Raw genomic sequence first — 25,313 nt, 5'->3', positions numbered from 1 at the left:
ATTGAGTCTGGTTCGAAGAACACAAGTAATCTATGACGCAGTTTGTGGGTGTGGTGTGGATTTGCCCATAATCTGATCAGTTTTTTGTGTCTAGGTGTACCACAGGGTTGCCGTTTATGACCTAACTTCTTGAAGTCTCAGACTGTATTCCAAGATGTGTAGTTTCTTGAGGTGAACCTTCTAGTAGCCATTTGTTTTGAGCAATCAAGTGGTCATTGCTTCTCTTATCTATACTGTATTCGGATCTGTCCTTTTGATACTGTTGTATGTGGGTAATAAACCATGGTTAGATTTGCCGTCGTCCAGCCCGGGACCAGCCACTCTTTCACCACTGGGCCCTCTATAAGTATGCAGAATGAAAGGACCTTGCCCCAAGCTTCGGGACAGTACGTCACGTCCTTTAGGGTCTGCATTGTCGTCATGACCCTCTTTTGACACGTGTCGTTCATATTCCCATTCTTCCATCTTACTGTCCACCTTCTCCTAAGAATTATTTCAAAGTGCAGCTGCAAGGTTTTCCTCCTGTTACACCTTTCAAACCTTATTACCGTCAATTTCCGTTCCAGCGCTGAATGACCTCATAGGTTCCAGTGCTTGGCCTTTGTCCTAAATTTTATATTTCAGTGTATTCCCTCTCGACACGTGTGCACTACCAATAAAAGAAATAAACCAGTCTTTGCCATATTTACATGTGATGGTATTACCCGTAAGTGAACGAAGATTTTATTTGTGTTTGTTTTTAATCATGTGTACTTTTAACTGTATTTACCATGCTTTGGTTTTTTTAAAGTTACAAATGAACGTTCTGTTGCGTAGGAACTTGCTTAACAATTTATAATCTTTTTGAGCATGTCCCCACGCACATGTGTGATCATTAGGGATGAACACTTGCTGAGGTTCACCATCCAGGTGCGTCACTAGACTTGGTTTTGTTAGACTGTGTGGCAGTTGTTTTGATGATGGCTGCATGTATAGACTGACCGTTTGTCGCCAGAACACACCATTATATCATAACTAGAGCGACTATAACGTCAAAAGTGGCTGGAATATAAGAGAGGTCTATATGCCAAGTCCTTATCTTGGGGCCGTTACGTACCTTTCCGAAGCTCAGAGCAACGTACCTTCATCTTACATGATGATGGAGGCAAGTACCGGGCTGGACGACGGTAAGTCGTTATTATGTGCAAAAAATAAGTATTTTGATTCACCTGGCGTATTATTCAATAGAGATATTAATAAGCAGATTCGCATTTTTGTCAAAATTGTGACAGATAGAGTTCACTTTATTTTTTTATTCTTTCCATGTTTGCACGCAGTGCTCATGTTTATGAGATAGCCTCATTTCATGCGTCAGTAGGTGCCTTGATTTTCTGAAACGTTACCATAAGGGTTCAGTTAATATGGTTTCGTTTCGAAATATCGTTTTGGTTTTTTTATTCATCCGTTAGCTTTAGCTAGTCATTTTAATGTAGTCTTATTAACGTTTTTGCTCATCTGTGACTGATGCTATGCAGGGAGTATGAAGAGCCAAGTGCTTTCGTCTGACAAACACCTGTCGTAGTGAACTGACGCCTGCTTACTAAATAGAATTAGGATAATGTTCTGCTCATCACTTAGATGTAGGGGAGTCAGACAGGATAGACAGACGATTGCCTTCATCGCGTTCACAAACATGTAGGAAGTAGTAGCTTACAAAGTTAAATGCCTTTTTAGGGAAAGGGTTAAACATACATACATACATACGTACATGCAGATGTGGGGTTGCAGTAGCACATGTGCGTGTAATTGGCTTGTGGTTTGTTGTGTTAATACAGTACAATTTACGTGATTACCCAATCAGATTAATCCAGGTGTTGTAAGTTTTCTCTCATATTCTTAGTGATTACAGTGTTTCGACTCGGAGTGTTTTAACTGAAACGCAATTTTGGTGGATATATATTCTCTAAGTGTTTTCATTAATTCACACAGAGACGTTTTTTGGAAAGATCCCAAATATAAGTGTGACAGTCTTTGTTGTAGGCGTGCTCATGTTGTGATAACTTTGGTAGTTTTCGAGTTTTCGTTGTTTTGAGTTTTCTGCAAAAGAAAACTATTGAGATGGCTTTGTCTGTCCGTCCGCATTTTTTCTGTCCGTCCTCCGATATTAAAAACTACTGAGGCTAGGGGGCTACAAATTGGTCATCCACCCTCCAGTCATCAAACATACCAAATTGCAGCCCTATAGTCTCGGTAGTTTTTATTTCATTTAAGGTTAAAGTTAACCATGATCGTGCGTCTGACAACGCTATAGGACAGGCCACCACATTGGCCATGGTTAAAATTTCATGGGCCGCGGCTCATACAGCCTTATACGCTGTACAGAAAACTTGATTGCGCCGAAGAAACTTCGGCGCATTTGTTGCTCATTTTTCATTTTCCATGTTTTTTAATTTTCTTTGTCATCTCTCTTTGAGAACGCTTATATTTAACTTATGCTTGCCATTTTTTTTGTAGTATTCATTCGAAATTTTGCTGATACCTTTGGATAATAATCTTCATATGGATGTGTATCAATTTTATGTTAGCAGAGAGTTACCAACCTGTTGGGCTTCAAGGATTATTGCATGACTGTTCGACAGCTTTCTCACAGCCTTCAAGTTCAGTTTGGACAAGGGTTTTTCTATCCTGTCTGCCTGTTTCTTGCTTATAACATCTCTGTACTCTCCTGTATCATTGGTTTTTCATTTCATTACGAGACATTGAAATTCATATCCAAAATCCCATTAAGTGTGTGCATATAGCCTATATGTGCTATATATATATATATATATATATATATATATATATATATATATATATATATATATATATATATATTTATATTTATATTTATCTTGTATTTCCACAATGGTCCCGTGGATGAAGTATATAAGAGATCCCCACGTGGAAATAAAACGCCGCATATTGTGTAAGTTTTTTCTTAAACTGTTTAGTACCCTGAAGATGACTTTTGAATAAACGTTGAAAGTCTTGGTGTGTATATGTATATATATATATATATATATATATATATATATATATATATATATATATATATATATATATATATATATATATATATATATATATATATATATATATAAAGATAAAATCCACGAAGGAAACGGAAACACTGGAGTGCTGCGAGGCCTTTCGACACTTACGTCCTTTGCTTAGCAGACTGAAGAAATATAAAAGTAAGTTTACCAAGGAAGCTCATATAAATGACAGAATATATAAGATTCCATGTTTGGACTGCCCTTCTTTTTATATTGGCCAATCTAGCAAAGATTTAGATGTACGTATTAAGCAACGTAAGTATTCAGTCAAAAGTGGACAAGCATCCAATGCTATATTCATTCATTTAAGTGAAAACTCTCTCAGGATAAATTTGACTGAAAGTTCAGTGATTGCCAGATCGAAAGATTTCTCTTCAAGAAATCTATTGGAGTCCGCTATTATCCAGCTTACTTCCAGCTGTAATTTTAACCTTAGCCCTGGCATGTATTATTTGGACCCCTGTATTAGAAAAATGTTCAAGAATGACCTAAAAGATAAAATCACTGACTTAATTACAAGTTAGTTACTTGATATATTTTTTCTATGTATCCGTATGTTTAATATAATTTTTTATTTTTAAAAATGTTCATCTTGCAAACATTATTGTTGTTTAAAAAAAAAGAGAATTATTTTGTTGTACTAATATTTTTTGGGTGGTCAGTCACGACCCTGTATAATCTTTTAATTGTCTTGTCCCTGCTTCTGAACGGTTGATCGTAATCCTTTGTAAAACCTCTTAAATATTTAACCCTGTTTTGGCAGTTCTACTAATTCTTCAATTGTGTTGGATTCCAGGTACATATGTTTCCTTTATAATCCCCATATGTCATTTATATGAGCTTTCTTTTTAAACTTACTTTTATATTTCTTCAGTCTGCTAAGTAAAGGACGTAAGTGTCGAAAGGCCTCGCAGCACTCCAGTGTTTCCGTTTCCTTCGTGGATTTTATCTTTATTTATATATTCATCATGTTCCATATTTTCGTGATTCAGTTATACATATATATATATATATATATATATATATATATATATATATATATATGTAGATATGTATATATATATGTATATGTATGTATGTATATATATATATATATATATATATATATATATATATATATATATATATATATATATATATGCACAAAGCTGTGGTGTATCCATAAAGAATTGAATTGATGCATGTTAACAAACGGAATGAGGTAGCGTGATATCGGATAGCCTGAGAAATGATTTCTCTGAAACGAAGTTAATTGCTCAAGTACATTGACTCCTCCACCTCTCTCTCTCTCTCTCTCTCTCTCTCTCTCTCTCTCTCTCTCTCTCTCTCTCTCTCTCTCTCTCTCTCTCTCTCATTTGTCTTCCAATCTCTCTCTCTCACCCTTTGTACACTATAGAATCAACTCAGCTCCCCCTTTTGTCTGTCTGTCACATACGCACATACAGACACACACACACATACGCCTTAGTGTTTCGCTTCCTGTTTTATTTTTTACTAGCTTACCACCCTGACGCTTCCCGGGAAAAATCTGAATGACAACCGATAAATCTCTCTCTCTCTCTCTCTCTCTCTCTCTCTCTCTCTCTCTCTCTCTCTCTCTCTCTCTCTCTCTCTCTCCGTTTCCTGTTAAGGTAGTTGTTTCAATTACATTGCCCAACATTTTATACATTTTATATTTCACCCTTTCTCACCCCCATTCCTATCGGGGGCTGAACTTGGACTTAAAGGGCATCGGGAGTGTCACTGTTCATTTCAGCGACCTCGAAAACCATGGATTAGACACTAATATCTGTCGTTTTCGGTTATTTTTACGTGTCACCCCCTTCCAACCCCCACCCCCTTTGCTGCCAGTGATGTCTTCCCCCCACAGAATTCTTTTCTAGGTAGTAAGGACAGTAAGTCATATGTATACCAAGTTTGGTTAAAATTGCTCAATGCGTTTCAGAGTTATCCTGGAACACACACACACACACACACACAGTCGCGCACGCGCGCACACATACATACATACATTTTTATATATATAGATTATTGATGCAACCTCTCCTCCTCCTCCTCCTCCTCCTCCTCCTAATCTTTTCGTGTGTTTTATTCCTCTCGCTGCTACCTCACCCTCAAGGGGTTCTATTCCCTCACCATGTACCCCTCCTCTCCTTCCAACCCTCCCTCCGTCCCTCCTTCCGCCCCTCCCTCCCTCTCTCCTTAACAGTTGTTTTTGACAACACCTGATGGCGGAAAAAGAAGAATGAAAAGAGGGAAGAATTGATCCGTTTGTTCACGTCAGCTGAAAGAGAGAAATCTTTGTTTTATTTGTTTGTTAATCTTTTTATCGGAAGATTGTATGTTTTTTTTGAAATGTTAGCCAAGCCACCATTTCTTCATTTTTCTGTAACCTTGGTTTTACCTAATACTGATATACCGTAGTTAAAGGAACACGGCAGTTACTGTTGTGTCAGTTTTCCGTGGAGCCACCCTGTTATATGTGGGCCTGGAAAAAGCTTGACACATCAGTAGAGGCAGTGCGCAGGGTGTCGAGGGAGTCTGAAATAAAATATACGTTGTTGAGAGCAGTTACATGTGAATTGTCCACTTGAATATGTATATGAGGGAGAGACTGGTTTGGTGTAAAAGCGAGGCTCTGTCAAGTTTGTCCGATATCTTCATGGCTGTTTAATATCCGTGGCTGGAGTCATGAAAAAGTCGAGAGAATATCAGTTAGATGTAGGTGTTAATTTTATCGTGAATGGTGTGTGGAGTGCCGATGTTTGCAGATGATGCGGTAATAATTTGGGATAGTGAAGAGAAGAGCCAGAAACTAATGAAAGATATTGATAGTGTTTGCACAAGAAAGTTGAGGGTAAATACGTTATCTTCCCATTGGAGAACTCAGAATATCTAAAATATAAAAATTATTCCAGGAAAATGACTGGAATGCCCTAAACATTAACATAACAGGGTTTTAATGGTACAGCAAATTTGGAAATATACGCCTTTGGGATAAATGTAACGGATTCAAGTATGTCGAGAGAATAGGTGAGACACAGCATAGGCGAAACTAGGCATATATATATATATATATATATATATATATATATATATATATATATATATATATATATATATATATATATATATATATATATATATATATATATACATATGTGTGTGTGTGTGTGTGTATGTATATATCAGTGGCATTAATTTTTTACTTTCATCTTTTAAGTTTTTCTGATTATTTGTCTCTCTGAGGGGCATTGTCATACAGGCATTTGCATCTATTCCTGCATACATTACTGTAGGGTAATAGTACTTGACACACACTTCTTTTTTACCTTTGAGACTTAAATGAAAGGCAGAAATGCCGCAGTTAATGGTAAATGTTTCTCAGTTAATGGCGAACATTCCTCCATTTTACAAAAAATGCGATGGTCACTAACTTAATTTTTCTGCTGCTGGATTAAGTGGGGTCGTTTAGGTTTAGATTGCGTAGGTTTTGTTGCGGCACAAAAGTCTTGGCTGTAAAAGTGAGTGTTGAAGGGAGTAAGATGCCAAGTGTGGACCTCTGTACTCTTTTGAACTAAGAGAGACGATTCAAAAGGAGATTCGAGGAAGTTTTTTTTTTATATGGATGTAGCGTATGTTGCCAGAGGGCCCACTGCGACGACCGAGCGCTTTGATGTAGTATCGGATTTCGAAGGTCACTGTGAATCTTTTAGTTCCGAATTTTCTTTGTTTGCGTGTGTGCATGAGAGAGAGAGAGAGAGAGAGAGAGAGAGAGAGAGAGAGGTCGCAGACAGCTGGTTTTGTCGGTACTGTACCCTTAAAACCACGTTATGTCAAGGTTTAGGGCATTCCAGTCATTTTCCTGAAATAATATATATATATATATATATATATATATATATATATATATATATATATATATATATATATATATATATATATATATATATAGTTTTGTGTGTGTGTAGATGCTCTGAGCTATCCCATGGGAGATAACGTCTTTGTAGGTACCTAGAGGTTCGTCGACTGTGGTGGATAGCAGGAAGGTCAGAGAACTGCTTGGGGTTCACAACCGCTGGATTGAACCTCTTCGAGGCACAAGTCTGTTCCTGCATGTGTTAAAAGGCATTTAATTTGGAGTATATGTAGTGTAAATGTATTCAGTATGAATTCGAAAATGATAGGTAGGAAGTTTAATATTGTTAGGAAGCGGAATGCCCTTGGGATAAGCCATTCGGTTTATCCTCCTTTGTTTGATTTACGCTGTTGATCTGTTTGCTAGGCAGACAAATACTGAGGTTGCGGTTTATCGCTACTGCCTTATTTGCTTATTCAGGTGTAAAAATACAAAACAGGAATTGACTTCATAGTGTCGATTCGCATAGATCGTTTATCCGGTATGTTCGCAAAGATCGAGGAATGAGCATTGTCAGATGTTTCTTTTGCGTGGTCTGCTTCTCTCTTGTTAGTTGTAATTTCGGTTATTTATCGATTTTGTTTTGCATTCACCCTTGCCTCTGTCCCGTGGTCATATGGTGAGCTATAAATTTGGTAAATATTTTTTCTTCTTTTTCACGTGTTTGCCTTTTTTGTAAGGTATAGCGTTATTTTTGTAAATAGTTTTCTGATGACTCATATCTGGAGGTTAGTTCCTTTCTGGTGGCTAAACAATGATATTGAAGTTTTGGTAAACAGAACTTCCACTGTGTACAGAGCAAGGGTTCTGTTGAAGGAATTTCCCCCGACAAAATCAGAATATTGGCTCTAACGTTTAATGTTTATTTCAGGCTTTTTCTGTGCACTTGAGCAGTGCTGTTTTTTTTTTTTTTAACCTTTGGCTTTCCCTCTGAGTACTAAGTCGTACTTTTTTATGTTCGAGCTCCCATTTTCATAAGTCGTACATTTTTCAGCTATGGATTCTTTTCTTCATTAATTGTATTTTTACATTTATGGGTTCCTTTATTAGTAAGTTGTCCTTTTTAAGTTATGGGTTCCATTCATCATAAATTGCACAATTTTAGTTATGGCTTCCTTCATTCAGAAGTTGCAGTTTGTCATTATAGATTTACTTGCTTATAGGTCGTACTTTTTCAGTTCACGAGTCCCCTTTTTGTAAGCCGTATTTCTTTTTTTTATAGCTTTGGATTCCCTTGAAATATGCTAGTTTTTCCAGTTTTTATCCCAGTTTTCGCAAGTGGTAATATTTCTTGAATTCCCATATTCGTAAGTCATGTTTTTCAGTTTTGCACTCCCATATCCACAAAGCTTTTCCTTTTAAAGTGGCGGGACTACTCTTGCCTGAGCATGAGAATCACCTCTCTCCCTTTGCACCTCTATTTTTCTATCCATTTAAACTTTATTTATGTTTTTTTTATCATCAGCCTCAGACAAGGCTAATAGAGAAGAACATGCAAATTCCACGCCCCATCGTCCCTGGCATAGAAACAAATTAGTCATTCATTTCATCTCCAGACAAAAGTTTGCAGTGAACAAGGGACTATATTATATCCTTGTGAACTTGAGGAAGTGAATTACTTTCTACGTCAAAGATAAATGTGACACATGATAGTGGTGGTGGTTTCCGCTCTGTGAATTCATGAATATTCCGAGTGAAGTAGCCCCATGGGATTGTATCGCTGTTATTAATGTTTGCAATATTATTTACCCTTGGTATTTGCGTCTCGCTAAAGAGGACGGTTGTAATTTTTTATTCTTCGTTATTATTACTATTATATTTACTCACGTTAAGAGAGGGCTTTTGCGAAATTTGTTTAATAATAATAATAATAATAATTATAGTAATTTGTAAGAAAACCCACATTTAAACATAATACATCCAAAATAATGGCTGCATCAGGAGAGTATCAAGATATTCAGAGATACGGACACGATCGGGTATTCTCTCCTTTGCTTAAAACATAAGTACAGTAAATAGTGTCACAGATGGAGCTTTACAAAGGGACAGTAAAGTTTATTCCTTACGAAAAAGTTGTTTACATTCAAGACGAATGTATGGAATACAGTGGATTGCAGATAAGCTGAGGGAATAGTATTACCGCTTTCTATGAAAACCGGAAACCTACTGATAAGCAAGTCGAGATTGGGGAAAGTCCTGGACTCTGTCCAACGGCTTGAACAACGAAACTTCGTCACTGCCGCTGACGTCCTCCATCCTTCACAAAAAAGGAATAAATAGTCAGATGGAGAAAGTTGAATACAATACCACTTTTGCTTTTGCTGCAAGTATTTTCAATAATAATAATAATAATAATAATAATAATAATAATAATAATAATGACGCTTTTTCAAGAGATGTATTTCATACGTCATTTGTAAATTTTATGTAAGTTTTTCCTTTCATTATACAGAATTGAAAATAATTTTTATTGTAGCTGTCATGTTGTTCATTTTCTCTTTTGAAACGTGGAATAACCTTGCACATGAATCCTTATATTACAATAAAATAAGTCTCGGCGGTAAAACTGAATACTTAGCGAAGGAAGGAGTCAAGTCGACAAAAAGAAAAGAGGCAGAAGAAGAATAGAAGGCTCAAGACAGAAAAGAAGACGCAACTCGAGACGAAGGGTCAGGGTGAACCGGTAATCTTAAGCTGCGCTTTTTTCTTGATCTTACTCACCCGTGTCTTCCTTCCGGATATTTGATAGATGAAAAAAAAAAAAAAACTGTGACGTGAGAGATAATATCCTGTCATCTCCTATCCTATTTACTTGGATGTTGCCATATCTTGTAGACAAACGTGAGTCTGAATTGTGACATAGATGGACAGAGAATTTTTGAGAGTCAAGCTGTTAGACAGATTTCTAGGCGGTTAAGTAGACAGATGGATTAGAATCTAGACAGGATACACGAGTAGAACAAGATTTTGTAAAGATCAGTGGAAGTTGATTTTTAGACGCGTAGACTGGCGGATTTTCAGATGGACAGGTAGGCAGGCATGCTAGAACTAGGTGTATTGCTCGACAGACAGCTGTTAGTATTTTTAATTAACAGATAGGTGTAAAAGGAAGACATTCTTTAGGAATGAGATATTCCAGCCTTCATAGGTTGTCGTCAATTGTTTAGAGACGTGCGTTTAAGACAGACTTGTTAGGAAAATCGACAGATTGTTAGACTGGCACAGGCAGACATGTATACTTTTTTCATAGACGACGGTTTTAAGCCTTATAGGCTTAGACAGACATGATAGACATTTTCAGACAGTTAGGTGGATAGGAAGATTCTGAAAACATCATGAAATCAGATAACACGTCCATAACTAGGCCATTGTGTACGCAGGCAAAATGAATTCCGGGAAACCATGCAAGGGAACAAAAAATATAGTGGGTGGCACCTTCCCCCCAGTTTCATGCAGATCTTCCTTCCTCCCCCACTTCTCTTCCCCTCACATCTCTTCCATTCCATCTCGCAAATCCTTCTTTTTTTCCCGAAAATGTCAGGAGGAAACAGAAAACGGGACCCATGCTGTGCTTGACCTTTCATGCATTGAATGGGAGACTAGAGTAAAGGAGATGGTTTAGGATGGGACTTACAGTGCGTTTTTAAAATCCAGAGTGGACGAGAAATAATCATATGCTTATGTGTCTGTTGCAGTTCATCTAGTGTATAGATGGATGTGAATACATTCACAATCAAAAGAGAGAAAAATGGTGGGTTCGTTTCGACAAATTCATTTGCGAAGACAAAACAAGAAGAAAATGAATTGAATAAATGTTGGAACACATAAATGCACGAGAAAGAAATAGCGAGAGAGAGAGTTTTTAATTTTTAACTCGCATCAGCATCACCGTCGGAATTAATTTCTTTTGCTTGGTGTAATGAGTATAGTAACGTCAAGGGAAAACTTTTTATTGCTTCCATTATTGCACGATAGCCACCAGAGAGTTTAATTTTGGGTTCATATTCTGTTTTAATCATTATTTGGGTTAGATTTGAGTGTTAATGAAATGATGAGATGTAAATTAGTTTTTAGAATATTTACCAAACAGTGTTTATTGCTTTCATATGTAGGCTTTCATTACTTAGCAAGATTATGAATTATGAAGTGAAATTTGAATTCTTGTAGATGCTGTGTAACGAAATGATTTTTTATATTTAACTGGTGATTGTTCGTGTTAGAAAATACGTATATAATAGTAATTAACAAAGAAGTGATTGCTAAAGGGACTGACTTTACATGTTAGAATGTTCCTTTACACATTTGTCTTTTGAGTATGTAATTGTGGAAATTAAAATATAACACTGATTTGTTAAGGAACTTTGTAGTAATCGTTGTTTGAATTTTAATTGTATTTGAATTCTGAATAAAAGATTTTTTTTATTCATATCTTTGGTGTTCATGTGAGTGTTGCGCCACAGTGCCAGAATATTTTTTAGACTAGTGCAAGATTCTTTCATTTGCTTCTAATATTCCTGATGTTACGTTGAAGTGCGACGACGGAGGAACCAAGTTAGGCTCCCTGCAAGCTGTTTCTCAGGGGGTCACAACAAAGGAAGCTGGGTAATTTTTTCGCACGGCTATTGTCACCTGCACAGTCATTAACCTCAGTTCCTCTTCCATTGGTTCACTGCTGTTTTCTTGACTGTTCTATTCCGAAAATTAATCCCCCCCCAAAGGTATTTCTTTCCTTAAAGAGACGTGAAGTTGAAGAAGTTGGGGGGCTAGATGGGAAAGGACAAAGGGACGGATTGGAAGTAGAAGGGAAAATGCTGTGCATTTTGGGCCTAAGAACCTAATGATGCCTAAGGACCTAAAGATGCCGTAAACACAGGGTAGTGTAAGCGTTTCCCCTTTATAAGGTAGGCTTAATAAGGATCTCTCTCTCTCTCTCTCTCTCTCTCTCTCTCTCTCTCTCTCTCTCTCTCTCTCTCTCATTCTACATTATATATACACACACATATATATATGTATATGTATATATATATATATATATATATATATATATATATATATATATATATATATATATGTATCAAGAGATGTCTTATGTGTATGTGACAAAATATATATATATATATATATATATATATATATATATATATATATACATACATACATACATACATACATACATACATACATACATACATACATACATACATACATACATACATGCATATTAAACTGTCTTTGTCACATAAACGCATGACATCTGTCTTCGTGGCCCAATGGACTAGGTCACTGTTTATCGTTGTTTCTGAGCCAGGCAACGGTTCGAATCCTACCGTGGACGAAGCGCTTTATCATCTATAAGTCCCCTTGGCTGAAAGTTATTCCCAAGGTATAGTGTGATTGGATACTGAATGATATTGTGGCTTAATACTCCTTGTATATGTATGTATGTAAGTATATATATATATATATATATATATATATATATATATATATATATATATATATATATATATATATATATATATATATATATATATACACATATAGTATGTGTGTGTGTGCAATATATATATATATATATATATACAGTATATACATACATACATACACACACACATACACACACACACACACACACACACACACACACACTAGTGTTTAGTTATAATAACTATGAGGCTAGCTTAAAACTAACAGCATTCATTGATGCACACTGATATTTAGTACGCCTCATAATCGTTTGGTATCTTTTGATAGATTTCCACTGATTATTTCCTGCATTTTAGAGACGCTCCCAGAGATGAGCGTAAACCATTACCTCGCGCTTCATCGTCGACGGAATCCGTTCGTGGCATCAGCTTTACAAAAGCCCGTAAGGGCATCAAATGCCATGTCTCACCCTTCGGTATTTGCTAACTCGTAACGCAACTCCACATGCCACCACGAAATTACCTACACTTCCAGGTCTCAGATTTTGGAGAATTCAGATCCTAGGATTTGTAGCCTCTGTAAGTTTCATGTTCATTGCCGGTTAATTTTTAAAGATTATTATTATTATTATTATTATTATTATTATTATTATTATTATTATTATTATTATTATTATTATTATTATTATAACCCTATTCATATCGAACAAACCCACTGGGGCCATTGGCTTGAAATTCGGGTTTGTCTGCTAATGGTACTTAATGCTGTTCTCAGAAGATGTAGCTTTCCCACATGCATTTCAGTGTTTTTTTTTTTTTACTACAGTTCCTCCTTATTTATTTGTATTATTGTATGTTTATAATTTTTTTTTTTGTTTTTCGTTTTCCCGTTTATAAGTATTTTATTCGTTGGGTGGTTTATCCAGCAAATCAATAGCATCTCTGTCTAGTTCTATAGGAATGTGTGTACATATTGAACGTTAATCGCATGTTTTGAGTATGATAATATTGGAAATGGGAGATAAGTAGGCTCAGGAAACTCCCAGATGTATAATAATAATAATAATAATAATAATAAATTGTATTACAGTTTAAGTATATGATCGTTGATTTTATATTCCAGTAATATAATAATAATAATAATAATAATAATAATAATAATAATAATAATAATAATAGGGATAAATAGTGGTGTTCTGTAATAAGAATGAGAGTGAGAAGTTGTGCTCTAAGAGGAAGGGCGGTTTTGTTTACCATTAGGTGGGTTTTACGGGGCATTGTGGCCTTCCACTACGCCCAAAAGCACCCATCAATTATCCTGAGCAATAACGCCCATCGCTCTCTCTCTCTCTCTCTCTCTCTCTCTCTCTCTCTCTCTCTCTCTCTCTCTCTGTCAATGGCAAGGCCGTTGTGTCCGTGCTGTCTTCCGTTCATTCCCTGTTACGCCGTTATGCTAGAATGATTTAAGTTTAATCTTTGTTTATTCGAACAAAAGCTATTATTATTATTATTATTATTATTATTATTATTATTATTATTATTATTATTATTTGCTAATAACTTCTGAAAAATATCTTGTTTACTCCTTCGCTTTGCACACACACGTGAAGTAGCGAAACTAAAATTAGTGGAGCCTCTTGTGTACAGTAGGTGGAACATCAGAAGGAATGGAAGCTAAGACTGTGGAGCCTCTTGATATTATGTAACAACCAGGTAATTGAACCTCTGGAGCCCGTGGAACCGCAGGTAATAGAACCTTGGTCGTGGTGAAACATCCATTTCCATGGCTCATTTTTAAGGTCAGCTCGCGTGGACGGACCGTGGTCACATTCTCGTCGGTCATTAGCAGTCGAGGAATGACCGTGGTGTAATTGCCCCTTTCCCCTCAATAACATTCAGCGTCTTCCCGTTTGCTCTGTGTCTGTTTGTCATGTCCATCGCAAGGGAGTTTATGACCTTAATTGATTTCCCAGGTTCCGTTACGCGAAAAATGTTTGGCAAGTGCGATTTGAGGCTCATGAGCTATGAAGTAAAATATTTATACCTTTTAGATGTTCTTTGAAATTGGCGATTCCATGTTCGTTTTGTTTCATTCATGGTATATCTGAGGTTTTTTATTTCTTTAATTTAATGCTCGGGAAATTAGATCACTGCTTCTTGCTTCTGTTCTCCACGAGTCTTAAGAATCTTCTCTTGCATAGGAGGCGGTTTTTCCGTGCTTTTCAGGTTGACACCTACTCTTTTTTTCTGGTTTTATTCGTGTTTTCTCTAGGCCCGGTCTAGATGAGGCTTCTTCATTTAAAATTCACTTGCATTTTATAATCGAGCACCCGATTGTAAAATGAAATAAAGTGAATAAGTATCCGGCTCTGGTGAACATTTCCACAAGAAAACAGTTAAACTGAATAGAGTATTCCTCGACCTGGCTAATTACGAACGTTAATTACTTTGCTATTATCGAAGGAATTGAGTTGATTAACTTGGGGAAGAGCAAAGGTCAGGCCTGGAAGCATTGAAGGTGGAAGTTGGATAGTCCTTGTACCAGGAGGTAGACCTCCGTCGACAGAAGCTAGCAAAAAACTGGGGTAGATGAAATCTTATATGAAGGTTAGGTAAAAGCGTGTAAAGAGAGTAGACGAAAACACCGAAAGAGAGTAAATATAAGTAAAAGTAAATATAAGTAAAAGGAGTACAGAACATAACATTTAGCGAAATTATGCGTAGTTGTTGAACGTGGACTGATGAAAGGACTGAGGAGAAGAGATGTCAGCGGTGAACGAAGATAGATAGGAGCCATTACTTTGACAGGCGGAATCGCCGAGTGCGAATAGATGTCAACAATAAACGTGGATAAGAAGATACACTTAACTTGGATAGTTGTGACTGTTTAATAAGGCTAGATGGAAGCATTTAGCGTGAATAAATGTGAACATTTCACAGTGTAGCTATAACCTTTTCAAAGAGGCAGAGTAGACGAAACGAGCGGACCGTGATTTTGAAAACTGTTAGCTTGATGCTCGATCTGTCGTTTGTTTTGGACGTGATGTGATTTAAAGCCAGTCTGTCTCGTGCCCCAGTGACCTTATACCCTCAGCCGTAAGAATAGTCTTTTGAATGGTTATCATCAATGGAGCTGCCTCTGTACATCAGTCGTACCGACCGTCAACAAGCCGTTTCCTAGGAAACGTAGACGCCGTTCAGTGACTCATTCTTGATGTTGATTGGCCACATCTAATTGCTGTTGTCATTATTTTTATTATGAGTGATAATCTTGATTTTGGTGGGACTGTCCTGGTTGGTTAATGTTATTCAGACTTAGATTATGGTTTTTTAAGTTTTGAGTATTTGGGGTTATTATTATTATATTATTATTATTATTATAGCTGTTTCCACGGCATTTAATTTGTATAGAGGCTTCTCTATTCGTCTTACAATCTTCTTTTCATCAGCATGTAGCTGGTGTATCAAGTTTCCTAAGGCTATATAAAGATTTGTGTTGTTTTAGGTTCATTTCCTCTAACGTTAGAGGAAATGAACCTAAGACAATACAAATCTTTATATGGCCTTACGAAACTTGATATACCAGCTACTTGCTGATGAAAAGAAGAGTGTAAGACGAATAGAGAAGACTCTATACTAATTAAATTCCGTGGAAACAGCTATAATTTTCAACGCTACTACCCTCAGAGAAGGTTTCCTCTCTAATTATTATTATTATTATTATTATTATTATTATTATTATTATTATTATTATTATTATTATTATTATTCGGTGCAAACTTTGGCTTTATACTTGCCTGAAGTTCTAAGTGGTTTCCGTCGTCTATGGCTATCGCGACAGTGTTATAAAAGCTGTCTTAACTCCCCGTTCACGCCAGGAAGTTTTGAAGTTTTTACAGGATATAAGAAAGGGTGGACTTTGATAATACAGCATTTTCCCCCTCTCACCACATTCTAGGTTAACTGCACGAAAGCCTGAATGGAGTGGGTCTGGAGTGGTGATTGTGAGGGGGATTTGGACGAACAGGTGTTGGAGAATTTTTACTTTCTGAGATGGGTTAGTCATGTACCGTTTCCCCCTGCATGGAGTGTTCGTGGGTGTCTTCCATTTGGTCTGTAACTGGATTTTAAAAATTTGTATCTGTCTCTTTGTTTATGAGCTATTTTATATATGTTATTGATAATGTATCGGTGATTTTGGCTTCAAGATATCCCTAATTTTTTTGGTTCCTCTTGCTCGTCTATTTATTCGGTGTGGTACTTAATCTCTCTCTCTCTCTCTCTCTCTCTCTCTCTCTCTCTCTCTCTCTCTCTCTCTCTCTCTCTCTCTCTCAACCCCCATTGGCTCTGGTCTTTCTCACACAATTACCCGAATCACTGAAATGGAAAAGGGTCTTTCACCCCTTTTTACCTACTGGCTACCGCTCTCAGGAGCTCTTTTCTCCACTGATGTCTCTATCCTCCTTTTGTTGTTCTTCTCAACTCTTTCCGTATATATATATTATATATATATATATATATATATATATATATATATATATATATATATATCCATATATATATCTATATATACAAGTATATATAAGGATATATTTGTTTGTTGATTGTGTATATGTATGTGTTATTCCGATATGTCCCACACTACTTTTTGTTCGTACAAGCGTTCATTTCTGTGGAACTTACATATTTAATAAATAGTGTATATCAGCAGTTCATGCATAATAGGTATGATGATAATTATGCAGGATAAAAATCCGTAAAAAAATGAGTGTATTGGTAAACATTTCAAACGTAATCATTCAGTAATAAGAGAGTATGAGATTAAATCAGCAAGAGCCCTGAACAGTTCTTATCAGGTACATTTTCCCCTCAGAAACACCTTGGACGCCAAAATTGAATCGAGACTTCCAAGGACGGTGACGCCTGAGTGCGAGCGATTACCGTAAAAGCATTGTGCTCCTCATTCCTCCCTCTTAAGAAAAAAGTAAACTCTAGTTTTATGTACAGCATTATGCTGTATGAAACTCTCAGCCACGGCCCGGTGGTGGCCTGTCCTGTAGCGTTGCCTGACCCACGGTCATGGCTAACTTTAACCTTAGATAAAATGCAAACTACTGTGGCTAGAGGGATGCAATTTGGTATGTTTGATGATTGGAGGGTTGATGATCAGCATACCAATTTGCAGCCCTCTAGCCTCAGTGGTTGTTAAGATCTGAGGGCGGACAGAAAAAGTGCGGACGGGCAGACAAAGCCATCTCAGTAGTTTTCTTTTACAGAAAGCTAAAACTGCGTTCGCATGACGCAGTCTCACTTTTATTAGGTTCCTGAATGACACCTTTGCTGCTCAGTTTCTGTGGCACTGTGTCAAGGCGCTTTTAATCTGCATAGCCTTCGGGTGGATGAGAGGGGGCGTGGGATGAATGGGGGTGGGGGTTGTTTCTGGCGTGTTGTGCCAAGAGAACAGTCTTGGCGCTTCATCTGTCGTTTGACATTCTTGCACGGACACTGCTTCATGATCAGATGAATGGGCGTGATTTTAGTAAAAGAAGGGTTCGTATAGCTGTTTTAAGCACCCGCGCGGTTGTATATGTATACATTCGTGCGCTCTCCGCATATAGTCTACCCGGTCAAGGCATGTACGCACACACACAAACACGCACCCAAGTAGAGAGAGGGGGTGGGTTGTTAGACGCGCGCCAGCGCACACACACACACACACACACACACACACACACACACACACACACACACACACACACACACAGTCCCAGAGCCCACGCTATATTAAAGTGAATAGAATAATAAAAGATTATTCGTGGTATGTGCGCGTGCGTGTGTGCTTCAGCGCATTTGCATATGTACATGCGTGAGCATTTATGTATGCATGCTTGAGTGTACATGCATACATGCATGCGTCCTTCAGCGTGTGCCTTATAACGCACATCTGGAGGTCAGAGCTGTAAAACTCTCCTGAAGACCGAAGCGTCCCTCATTGGCCTTTGGATGATGGCTAATGTCAAGGACAGGACGGGATTCTCACTTCGGAGAATTATTATCAAACAGATGAACGGATTCAAAGGCCTTTGGATAAAGGGGAACGGGGTGGTTTTAGAAGAGGCTGCCTTGGTTGTTGATGTTGATATTCGTTGCTGTGTTGTTATTATTATTATTATTATTATTATTATTATTATTATTATTATTATTATTGTTTTTGTTGTTGTTTAGCAGATTAATGGTTTGTGGTTTGTAAATGGTGTGTGATAATTAATTAATCATTTATTGACGAAAGTATCTACAGCAATGTACAGATTTATAGGCTCTAATATAAAAATGTTTCAATAATAGGTTCATCATAAGTTGCTAAGTCTAAATAACCATCACATTCGTCCAGTAATATACAGATATAACATTTATGCAGATACACCATTAAAGCAAAATACATACTGTTATTATTATTATTATTATTATTATTATTATTATTATTATTATTATTATTATTATTATTATTATTATTATGGTGCTTTGAAATAGCTTTACGGCGTCTCTTAAACACATTAGCATTGGCATCCATAGCACTGTCAGGTAGACTGTTCCACAACCTTTCAGAGAATGAAATAGAAGACGTCTGTGACCGGGCTGTGACAGAGTGGCATGTCATTGGTAAAAATCCCAAGAGGCTGACTGTCAACCCAAACCGGAGAACTCGTTTTTTTTAGTGGTAAACCAAAGTCCCTGTAGCTTCTGGCACTTAATACCATCGTATCTGTCATGACGAAGGTCCATTAAAAGCACCAACAACAGTACTGGTATATACCTCTTTGTCTTTCACACACAATAAATAATGAGTTCAGGTTACTAAATTCATATATATAAAAGCATTAAAGATAAGTGATTCGCAACCAGCTATAAAGTCAGTTTTAATAGATCTGGACTTACTCCATTGTCAGTGTTGTAAGAGACAACTGGTTCCTCGTTGGGTGAGTGGGCTCCGTTCTCAGTTAGCACTGAGCTGGCCGCGAGTTCGAATCTCCGACCGACCAATGAAGAATAAGAGGAATTTATTTCTGGTGATAGAAATTCATTTCTCGGTATAATGTGGTTCGGATTCCACAAAAAGCTGTAGGTCCCGTTGCTTGGTAAGCAACTGGTTCTTAGCCACGTGAAATAAATCTAATCCTTCGGGCCAGCCCTAGGAGAGCTGTTAATCAGCTCAGTGGTCTGGTTAAACTAAGATATACTTAACTTTAACTGGTCCATCCAGTAGGGCATCAAAGGTTCCTACCTGTTCCCTGAAAGCACACTGGCTGTCGTTTAACAGGTATCTAGATTTAACGCTCATCTAATCGTCATCCTATTTTATCTTATGTCCCTTGACTTTCTGTTATTTAAAAAAAAATATAACTAATTTAAACCTTGTGTGGTGTTGGCATTGTTTTGTAATTTCGCTACTCAACTCTTTCTAGTCCCCAGCACTCTGGCCTTTGCGCAAATGAAAAACGTCATTTTTTAGACAGAACGTTTGCAAAGAAGGTTTTTCTTTTAAACCAAAAGGCAAGATAAATAGCAGTTTTTGAGGTTGATTGCTCCTTACTGTCACTTTCATTGTTGATGATTCGGGATTCACAACTGGGTATTTTCCTCGAAGGTGATGTTTAGTCTTTAAATGGTTTGGATACCCAAATTAAGAAAAGCTCTAGAGAAAAGCTTATAAACTGTATGGAATACGCGCACGCACACACACACACACACACACACACTGAAATATATGATGTAATGCTCTCGTTTGTGAGATACCTCTTCGGTTCACTCATCACGTACGATGGGAGATCATTTAAGTAAATGTAATTAGAAATGAAAGCGGTCCACGCACGGGTGCTCGTGGTTTTGATGTAATTAAGTCGTCATTCAAAAGAAGGTCGATAAACATGTATTTAGCATTTCTTGATGAGTTTTTGTGATAGGTCTTCATTAACTCTCAGGCTTTGCTTCCTGTTCCTAATGTCTCATTTTAAGGGGAAGAGATTTGAAGAACAGAAAAGAATACACACGAGTGAATTAGAAAAAAATCGTAATTTTACTTCGATGTTTGTGCAGTTATCAATAACGGCACATCCATAAACATGTTTCATATTACATTTAGTATTTTCAGTATCCTGACAATCCAATTTTCTACAGTTGTTTTTAAACGTTGAATATTGCTTCCATTTCGTACCTTTCCCTCCGACTACAATTTAATTTTCTACAGTCATATTAGTTTACGCGATTTGGCGTCTCTTGATAAATAACGGCAGTGAATTACTGTGTTGCCAGAGTGCTTGTAAATTGAATTTTCTCTCCGGAAGGTATTTTTATGGTTGGCCAACTCCAAACAAATGGTTTCACTTACGGTAAAAGGTTCGTTAATGGTGACGTTATTGTTTCATAACTTTGGCACGGGAGTTTTTGATTTAATTGTAAGGATATTAACTAGACCATGTATCATTTCGTTATGTGTAACATTCTAGGTGGTAAGTTATATAGTAGATTATATCGTCGCATTGTTTTCAAGATTTTCACGTAGCCTAGTGCAAGTCGACGGGGCAATGAAGAATAATATATATATATATATATATATATATATATATATATATATATATATATACAGTATATATATTATTTTTATTTTTATTTTTATTTTTTATTCATTGCCCCGTCGTCTTCTACTGGGCTAGGTGAATTATATATATATATATATATATATATATATATATATATATATATATATATATATATATATGTACATACTGTATATATACTATATATATATATATATAATAGGAATTTCTTGTAAAGGTAATACCGTTCACCTCTAATTATGGCCATTAAGCGTAGCAAAGTTATGAACGAAATCCTCTTGGCTTTTGGGATGTTTGCCTTGAAGATTGAATTCTCTTCTGTCAGTTGACTGCAGTTTCTGAGAGGTGCTTGTGTTTGTCCTTCTCCTGACTTCAATTATGATCCCGGTTATTTCGGCGTTGTTTTTGTCCTTAGTCCTAAATAACTCTTGTTTCTTATTATTATGAGTAGACAGTCGGACTGGGCAACCAGGTGCCTTAGGTAGTCCAAGCATGAGGAGAAACAGCAAAAGTATTCGTCTTAACTTTTAGGTATCGCAGAGGAATTTGAAGCTAAGATGTTTTCAAGTAGATTTTAAAATAATTACGTTATACTATCGTAGGTCACCAAACTTTTAAAACTATATATATATATATATATATATATATATATATATATATATATATATATATATATATATATATATATATATATATATATATATATATATATATATGAGAGAGAGAGAGAGAGAGAGAGAGAGAGAGAGAGAGAGAGAGAGAGAGAGAGAGAGAGAGAGAGAGAGAGAGAGCAGTAACTCAGTTCTGAAAGAAATGCAAATTATGTTTGCCTGGAAAATTTTGAAATTTAAATACTTAAAACTTCTCAGTTGTATGTCGCTTAATTTTTACTTTTAATTATGTTTTGTAGTAATATTTTGTGTGTCATTCGTCGATTGTATCTTGAGTTTTTAATTACGAGACTAGGTATAGCTTTAATGGCACTGTGATTTATTTAGTCATTTTTCTAATGTTACTTTATGCTGCTTCACTTTCAGTGTACCCTTTTCCCACTAGTCAGTATGGGAACACATTGACCATTAACCATTAAATAGGCGTCCGAAGTGACCAATGGGTAACCAATGATTGATTGAATGATTATGTTATCTGACTTTATAACTGCAGTAGTCACTGATGGAGGGGCAACTTGTGAGCTCCGTAGGTTGACGAGAGGGTAGAGTAGAAATGTCTCTTTATGCAATTGCTGCAAATGATTCTGAGAGAATCTCTCTCTCTCTCTCTCTCTCTCTCTCTCTCTCTCTCTCTCTCTCTCTCTCTCTCTCCTTTATACTGGTGTTTATCCTTATTTCTCTCCTAGTACATTCCCCATTACCGCTCTTCCCCCCCCCCACCTTAAACTTTGTCCTCGTAAGGGGGGATGATGTGATAACTGCTAGTGATTGGCCTCATCCTCAGAGCCTCTGTGATGCCGTCACCATTCCTACGGACTCTGCTGCTACTATCCCTGGGGCGCTCTCTCTCTCTCTCTCTCTCTCTCTCTCTCTCTCTCTCTCTCTCTCTCTCTCTCTCTCTCTCTCTCTCTCTCCAGACACACACACACACACGCACACACACAGGCTGCTCAGTGAGCAAAAGCCGAAACTGTCAAAGGTCGAGTTTATGTAACAAGCTCTCTCTCTCTCTCTCTCTCTCTGTTGAAGAGAAGCTGAAATTCTTTCGTTGTTGTTGTTGATAGATTAAGTTGGGATAACCCAACGCTTTCGTTAATTTATTTGTTTATTTATTTATGTGCTTGCTGTTTTCTGTGTATTTTCTTCATTTGTTCTGTAGTTTTTTCTCGTTAAGGTCTTTTACAGATATAATAACAATGATGATAATAATAGCCACTGGCAACAACAAGAACATTTATCTAAGAAGGCAACCGGAAGTGGACTTATCGCTCTGCAGGATTCCCAGCTCTGTACCATCCTCTGCAATACCAAGGTCCACGAAGTCTCAGTTTCTGAGATTGAGTGACCTAAACTTATTGCTGCTCCATTTGTGCCTAACTTGCTGAAATTAGTTCAAGGGTCACTTGACTGGCTCGCTGGGGTATAGAGGCAATTCGGCATTGCCGAAATCCGTGCTGCACCTGTTTTCAGCGTCGAATGCAGAGAAATGGCAAGTTTTACAATTCTGGTTTTTTTTTTTCATTTCATTGGTCCGCTGCGATCTATTTTGCATAGCATTTGCTGCTTCAGTTGAGTGTTGAAGATTCCGGCCGAGTGAACATGTCTGCCAATTTTCCAGCTGACCCGTCGTAGATGATGTATTAAAGGTTTGAAGAACCCAGCCAAGATGACTGTTAGTTCACATTACCAGTAAGAATTCCGAGATATACAAATTGAGTTTTTTAGCTTAGGGTACCCTTTTGAGCATTATGGAAGTAATTGGTGTAAACACTAAGTTTATGGCCATTAGAATTTTCAGCCTAAAATTCAAGATGGCGAGTGAGTGGCGCCACCTACAGGTATCCTGAGCTCATCAGCCCAGAGGGCTTTTGGTTTTCTACCATGTTGCTAGATGTGAATTTCGGTTTGTAACGCCTTGGTGTATTCCAAGAAAGCTGCCCTGTGCCGAAAAATTTTGGCTTGGCTTTCAAATTATGACAGCCAGTGAATTTCACTTTAAACGGAAAAAAAGTAATTTTGAACGCCGCGTGAATGGAGCCTTTTTTTCAGCAGTTCTTGCAGTTTTCCGTGCATCCATTATGAAAGTACTAAATGAAGGGTGTTTTTCTTCTTTCTTACTCTTCCCTCTCTTCCTCATCGGATACGATCTGATAAGGAGGAAATTGCATGTAAATGACAATTGTATACTTTTACCAGACTCATTTGTATTTTAATCAGAGTACGGCTTCGAACTATTTTCCCCACAACACAAAACAAGCTATGCATTGTTGCAACAGTGTAAAGAATGAATGTAAAATATGCAGAATGAATCAGTATGCCGTTGGCATTGAACAAAAAGCGTCACAGCCTGATGTAGCCGGGTAAGAAGATGCCGAACGTCTGAGGCTTGAATTTGTAAACGGATTTATTGTTAATGATTGTCTGGCGTTTACTGTCATAGTCCCTGCATTTACTCTCATAGCGTTACGAGTAATAGTTATAGCAACGATTAGGAGAGACTTTTTTTCGGTGCCAGATGTAGTGTTTTTTGTCACAATCATATTGTATTATATCAAGATCCTAGTATTTATTATGGTCATATAGATTATTATCATCAGCGTAGAATCACTCATCACCATCCTAACAATTGGAACTGTCACAGTCATAGTATTTACTGTCATTGTAAAATTTAACATGATATTCATGTTAATTGTTATCATATTCATTTTTACTGTCATTGTCACGTACTTTACTATCGTATGCATACTTTTTGCTACTATATTTATAGATTTTACCGCCATAGCCATAGCTTTTGCAATCATAATCATGGTAATCACAAATAGGGTTATAGTATTTACAGTAATATCACAATATTTGCTACCACAACAATATAATTGACTTTCGTGCCAGTAGTTTTTATCATCATAGTATTTACTACCACAGTTATAGTATGTGCTGTTGTCACCATATTGTGTATTATCTAAGGCTGTTCATAATACCCAGTGTCGTAATCTTCCGATAGACTATAACGGTAAGTTATACGACTTTCCGCTTATCGACATATATGGTGGATCGATTATGGGACCCCGTACGGTTTGTGAAACTGAAACCCCCCCAAAAAGCGTAATTGCTGTATATGTGGAGATTTACATGGAAAAAATATGGACATTAATTAACCTTTTACCTTGTTATTTATGTATGTACCTTTCGCTGATTGATTGTAGTTTCTCGTTGGAGCAGTCGGTAGAGTTCTCGGCTAGCACTCTGCTAGGCCCGAGTTCGAGTCTCCGGCCGGCCAACGAAGAATTAGAGGAATTTATTTCTGGTGATAGAAATTCATTTCTCGCTATAATGTGGTTCGGATTCCACAATAAGCTGTAGGTCCAGTTGGTAGGTAACCAATTGGTTCTTAGCCACGTAAAATAAGTCTAATCCTTCGGGCCAGCCCTAGGAGAGCTGTTAATCAGCTCAGTGGTCTGGTTAAACTAAGGTATGCTTAACTTTTTTTCGCTGATTGATAGAGTTATCTTGTAGACGAGGCTGCGCGAATTTTCCCCTCCCCCTCTTTTTGTAGTCGCCAAGTACGTATTAGGCTTTCCTTATGTAAAAAGGATTCACGTTAGCCA

At 37.0% G+C, this 25,313-nt stretch overlaps 1 protein-coding gene across 9 annotated transcripts in view; it reads left to right on the top strand.

Moving 5' to 3' along the window:
* ZnT63C (zinc transporter 63C) overlaps positions 1–25,313 on the top strand; it is a 237,393-nt gene that overhangs the window by 18,270 nt on the left and 193,810 nt on the right. For 3 of the 9 annotated variants that reach the window (XM_067112112.1, XM_067112118.1, XM_067112103.1), the window contains exon 1: positions 23,030–23,197. The exons of the other annotated variants lie outside the window; for them this stretch is intronic. The gene's annotated coding sequence lies outside the window, so the exon portion shown is untranslated. Of the gene's footprint in view, positions 1–23,029; positions 23,198–25,313 lie in introns of those variants that run through there. 9 annotated transcript variants of the gene reach the window in all.

The sequence above is a fragment of the Macrobrachium rosenbergii genome, chromosome 12 (assembly GCF_040412425.1).
Source record: "Macrobrachium rosenbergii isolate ZJJX-2024 chromosome 12, ASM4041242v1, whole genome shotgun sequence".
NCBI lineage: Eukaryota > Metazoa > Arthropoda > Malacostraca > Decapoda > Palaemonidae > Macrobrachium > Macrobrachium rosenbergii.
The sequence above is the reverse complement of the archived record's forward strand: the minus strand, read 5'-3'. Positions and strand labels throughout refer to the sequence as shown.